Source organism: Arachis ipaensis, chromosome B10, assembly GCF_059453495.1.
Source record: "Arachis ipaensis isolate K30076 ecotype BB chromosome B10, ASM5945349v1, whole genome shotgun sequence".
In the NCBI taxonomy this organism is placed as follows: Eukaryota; Viridiplantae; Streptophyta; class Magnoliopsida; order Fabales; family Fabaceae; genus Arachis; species Arachis ipaensis.
The window spans coordinates 28,790,042-28,795,900 of record NC_142435.1 but is presented as its reverse complement, the minus strand read 5'-3'; the positions used below and the strand labels follow the sequence as shown (position 1 = coordinate 28,795,900).

At 41.3% G+C, this 5,859-nt stretch overlaps 1 non-coding gene across 1 annotated transcript; it reads left to right on the top strand.

Annotated features, from left to right (window-relative positions):
- The first annotated feature begins 5,751 nt into the window (after window positions 1-5,751).
- LOC148579528 (small nucleolar RNA R71) lies at window positions 5,752-5,859 on the top strand. Its single transcript, XR_015899607.1, has one exon. It is a non-coding gene; the product is annotated as a small nucleolar RNA R71 (small nucleolar RNA).

The following is a 5,859-nucleotide window of genomic DNA, read 5'->3' as shown; positions in this document are numbered from 1 at the left end:
GTAGTACTTTGCATTAATCTTTGAGGAACAGCAGAGCTCCACACCTTAATCTATGGAGTGTAGAAACTCTACCGTTGAAAATACATAAGTGAAAGGTTCAGGCATGGCCGAATGGCCAGCCCCAAAACGTGATCACAGGATCAAAAATACAATCCAGGATGTCTAATACAATAGTAAGAAGTCCTATTTACAATAAATTAGTTACTAGGGTTTCCAGAAGTAAGTAATTGATGCATAAATCCACTTCCGGGGTCCACTTGGTGTGTGCTTGGGCTGAGCTTGAATGTTACACGTGAAGAGGTCATTCTTGGAGTTGAACGACAGTTTGTAACGTATTTCTGGCGTTCAACTCTGACTTGTGACGTGTTTCTGGCGTTTAACTCTAGACAGCAGCGTAGAACTGGCGTTCAACGCCCTTTTACGTCATCTAAACTCGGTCAAAGTATGGACTATTATATATTGCTGGAAAGCCCTGGATGTCTAATTTCCAACGCAATTAGAAGCGCTCCATTTTGAGTTCTGTAGCTCCAGAAAATCCACTTTGAGTGCAGGGAGGTCAGAATCCAACAGCATCAGCAGTCCTTTTTCAACCTCTGAATCTGATTTTTGCTCAAGTCCCTCAATTTCAGCCAGAAAATACCTGAAATCACAGAAAAACACACAAACTCATAGTAAAGTCCAGAAATGTGAATTTAACATAAAAACTAATGAAAACATCCCTAAAAGTAACTAGATTCTACTAAAAACATACTAAAAATAATGCCAAAAAGCGTATAAATTATCCGCTCATCACAACACCAAACTTAAATTGTTGCTTGTCCCCAAGCAACTGAAAATCAAATAGGATAAAAAGAAGAGAATATACTATAAATTCCAAACTATCAATGAAACATAGCTCCAATCAGATGAGCGGGACTTGTAGCTTTTTGCCTCTTGAATAGTTTTGGCATCTCACTTTATCCATTGAGGTTCAGAATGATTGGCATCTATAGGAACTCAGAGTTCAGATAGTGTTATTGATTCTCCTAGTTCAATATGATGATTCTTGAACACAGCTATTTTATGAATCTTGGCCGTGGCCCTAAGCACTTTGTTTTCCAGCATTACCACCGGATACATAAATGCCACAGACACATAATTGGGTGAACCTTTTCAGATTGTGACTCAGCTTTGCTAAAGTCCCCAATTAGAGGTGTCCATGGTTCTTAAGCACACTCTTTTTTTTGCTTTGGACCTTGACTTTAACCGCTCAGTCTCAAGTTTTCACTTGACACCTTCACGCCACAAGCACAAGGTTAGGGACAGCTTGGTTTAGCCACTTAGGCCAGGATTTTATTCCTTTAGGCCCTCCTATCCACTGATGCTCAAAGCCTTGGGATCCTTTTTATTTACCCTTTCCTTTTGGTTTTAAGGGTTATTGGCTTTTTTTTTTTGCACTTGCCTCTTGGTTTTAAGAACTTTTGGTTTTTTCTGCTTGCTTTTTCTTTTTCTATATATTTTTTTCACCATTTTTTTTTCTGCAAGCTTTGTTCTTTGCTGCTTTTTCTTGCTTCAAGAATCATTTTTATGATTTTTCAGATTATCAAATAATATGTCTCCTTATCATCATTCTTTCAAGAGCCAACATATTTAACATTCTTAAACAACAACTTCAAAAGACATATGCACTGTTCAAGCATTCATTCAGAAAACAAGAAGCATTGTCACCACATCAATATAATTAAACTAAGTTCAAGGATAAATTCGAAACTCATGTACTTCTTGTTCTTTTGAATTAAAACATTTTTCATTTAAGAGAGGTGATGGATTCATAGGACATTCATAACTTTAAGACATAGTTACTAACTACTAATGATCATGTAATGAAGACACAAACATGGATAAGCACTTAACATAGAGAAAATGAAAAACAGAGAATGTAAGAACAAGGAATGAGTCCACCTTAGTGCTGGTGGCGTTTCCTTCTTGAGGAACCAATGATGTCCTTGAGCTCTTCTATGTCTCTTCCTTGTCTTTGTTGCTCCTCCCTCATTGCTTTTTGATCTTCTCTTATTTCATGAAGGATGATGGAGTGCTCTTGATGTTCCACCCTTAATTGTCCCATGTTGGAACTTAATTCTCCTAGGGAGGTGTTGATCTGCTCCCAATAATTTTGTGGAGAAAAATGCATTTGAGGCATTTCCAGGATCTCATGGTGATGAGCTTCATGCGCCTCTTGAGCTCCATGAATGGGCTCTCTTGCTTGCTCCATCCTTTTCTTAGTGATGGGCTTCTCTTCCTCAATGGGAATGTCTCCTTCTATGAAAGCTCCAGCTGAGTAACATAGATGGCAAATAAGATGAGGAAAAGCTAGCCTTGCCCCAGGAGAGGGCTTTTTGGCTATTTTGTAGAGTTCAAGGGAGATGACTTCCTGAACTTCTACTTCCTCTCCAATCATGATGCTATGAATCATGATGGCCCGATCCACAGTAACTTCAGATCGGTTGCTAGTGGGGATGATGAAGCGTTGGATGAACTCTAACCATCCTCTAGCTACAGGCTTGAGGTCCAGTCTTCTTAATTGAACCGGCTTGCCTTTAGAGTCAATCTTCCATTGAGCTCCTTCCACACATATGTCCATGAGGACTTGGTCCAACCTTTAATTAAAGTTGACCCTTTTAGTGTAGGGGCGTGCATCTCCTTGCATCATAGGCAAGTTAAACGCCAACCTCACATTTTCTGGACTAAAATCTAAGTATTTCCCCCGAACCATTGTAATATAATTCTTTAGGTTTGGGTTCTTACTTTGATCATGGTTCCTAGTGATCCATGCATTGGCATAGAACTCTTGAACCATTAGGATGCCGACTTGTTGGATGGGGTTTGTTAGAACTTCCCAACCTCTTCTTTGGATTTCATGTCGGATCTCCGGATACTCATTCTTCTTGAGCTTGAAAGGGACCTCGGGGATCACCTTCTTCTTGGCCACAACATCATAGAAGTGGTCTTGATGAGCTTTGGAGATGAATCTTTCCATCTCCCATGACTCGGAGGTGGAAGCTTTTGTCTTTCCTTTCCCTTTTCTAGAGGATTCTCCGGTCTTGGGTGCCATCAAATGGTAATGGAAAAACAAAAAAGCTTATGCTTTTACCACACCAAACTTAGAATATTGCTCGCCCTCGAGCAAGAGAAGAAAGAAGAAATGAAGAAGAAGAAGAAATGGAGGTGAGGGAGAGAGAGATGTGTTTCGGTCAAGAAGGGGAAGAGAGGGTTGTGTTGTGTGAAAATGAGGAAGAATGGAGGGCTATATATAGGGAAGGGAGGGGGTTAAGATTCGGCCATATAGGGTGGGTTTGGGTGGGAAATTGATTTTGAATTTTGAAGGTAGGTGGAGTTTATGAGGTAGGTTTATGGGGAAGAGTGGATGGATGTGACTGGTGAAGTGGTGATAGGGAAGAGAGATTGAGGTGATTGGTGAAGAGTTTTGGGGAAGAGTGTTTATGGGATTGTGTGAAAGAGGGGTGAGAAGAAGTGAGTGGAGGTAGGTGGGGATCCTGCGGGTCCACAGATCCTGAGGTGATCCTGTGGGGTCCACAGATCTTGAGGTGTTCAAGGATTTACAACCTTGCACCAAATTAGGCATGCAAAATGCCCTTGCACACAACTCTGGGCGTTCAGCGCCAGATTGGTGCTTGTTCTGGGCGTTGAACGCCCATTTGTTGCCCATTTCTGGCGTTGAACGCCAGAACCATGCTTGTTCTGGGTGTTCAGCGCCAGCTCTTCTCCAGGGTGCAATTCTGGCGTTCAAACGCCCAGATGCTGCCCATTTTGGGCGTTCAGCGCCAGAACCATGCTCTGTTTTGGCGTTTAACGCCAGCCAGATGCTTCTTATTGGCGTTTAAACGCCAGTAAGGTCTTCCTCCAGGGTGTGATTTTTCTTCTGCTGTTTTTGATTCCGTTTTCAATTTTTATATTTATTTTGTGACTCCACATGATCATGAACCTAATAAAACATGAAAGAACAAGAAAAATAGAATTAGATAAATAAAAATTGGGTTGCCTCCCAACAAGCGCTTCTTTAATGTCAATAGCTTGACAGTGGGCTCTCATGGAGCCTCACAGATGTTTAGAGTATTGTTGAGACTCCCCAACACCAAACTTAGAGTTTGGATATGGGAGTTCAACACCAAACTTAGAGTTTGACTGTGGGGGCTTTGGTTGACTCTGTTTTGAGAGAAGCTTTTTATACTTCCTCTCCAAGTTTACAGAAGGATAACCTTGAGTTGTAAACACAAGGGAGTCCCCATTCAATTGAAGGACTAATTCACCTCTGTCAACATCAATCACAGCTCTTGCTGTGGCTAGGAAGGGTCTTCCAAGGATGATGAATTCATCCTCATTCTTCCTAGTATCCAAGACTATGAAATCAGCAGGGATGTAAAGGCCTTCAACCTTTACTAACACGTCCTCTACTTGTCCATAAGCCTGTTTTCTCGAATTGTCTGCCATCTCTAATGAGATTTTAGCAGCTTGTACCCCATAGATTCCCAGTTTCTCTATCACAGAGAGGGGCATGAGGTTTATCCCTGACCCAAGGTCACATAGAGCCTTCTCAAAGGTCATGGTGCCTATGGTACAAGGTATTAAGAACTTTCCAGGATCCTGTTTCTTCTGAGACAATGTCAGTTAATCCAGATCACTCAGTTCATTAGTGAACAAGGGAGGTTCATCTTCCCAAGTCTCAATACCAAATAATTTGGCATTCCGCTTCATGATTGCACCAAGAAACTTGGCAGTTTGCTCTTCAGTAACATCCTCGTTTTCTTCAGAAGAGGAATATTCATCAGAGCTCATGAATGGCATAAGGAGGTTCAATGGAATCTCTATGGTTTCTAGATGAGTCTCAGATTCCTTTGGTTCCTCAGAGGGAAACTCCTTATTAATCACTGGACGTCCCAGGAGGTCTTCCTCCTTGGGATTCACGTTCTCTCCTTCCTTTACAGGTTCGGCCATGGTGATCGATTCAATGGCCTTGCACTCTCCTTTTGGATTTTCTTCTATATTGCTTGGGAGAGTACTAGGAGGGATTTCAGTGATCCTTTTACTTAGCTGGCCCACTTGTGCCTCTAAATTTCTAATGGATGACCTTGTTTCATTCATGAAACTCACAGTGGCCTTAGATAGATCAGAGACTAAGTTTGCTAAATTAGAGGTATTTTGTTCAGAGTTCTCTGTCTGTTGCTGAGTGGATGATGGAAAAGGTTTACTATTGTTAAACCTATTTCTTCCACCATTATTAAAGCCTTGTTGAGGCCTTTGATCCTTCCATGAGAGATTTGGATGATTTCTCCATGATGGATTATAGGTGTTTCCATAAGGTTCACCTAGGTAATTTACCTCTGCTATTGCAGGGTTCTCAGGATCATAAGCTTCTTCTTCAGAAGATGCCTCTTGAGTACTGTTGGATGCAGCTTGCATTCCATTCAGACTCTGAGAAATCATATTGACTTGCTGAATCAATATTTTATTCTGAGCCAATATGGCATTCAGAGTATCACTTTCAAGAACTCCCATCTTCATAGGCGTCCCATTACTCACAGGATTCCTCTCAGAAGTGTACATGAACTGGTTATTAGCAACCATGTCAATGAGTTCTTGAGCTTCTGCAGGCGTTTTCTTTAGGTGAATGGATCCACCTGCATAAGTATCCAATGACATTTTAGCCAATTCAGACAGACCATCATAGAATATATCCAGAATGGTCCATTCTGAAAGCATGTCAGAAGGACACTTTTTGGTCAGTCCTTTGTATCTCTCCCAAGCTTCATAGAGGGATTCACCTTCTTTCTGTCTGAAGGTCTGAACATCCACTCTAAGCTT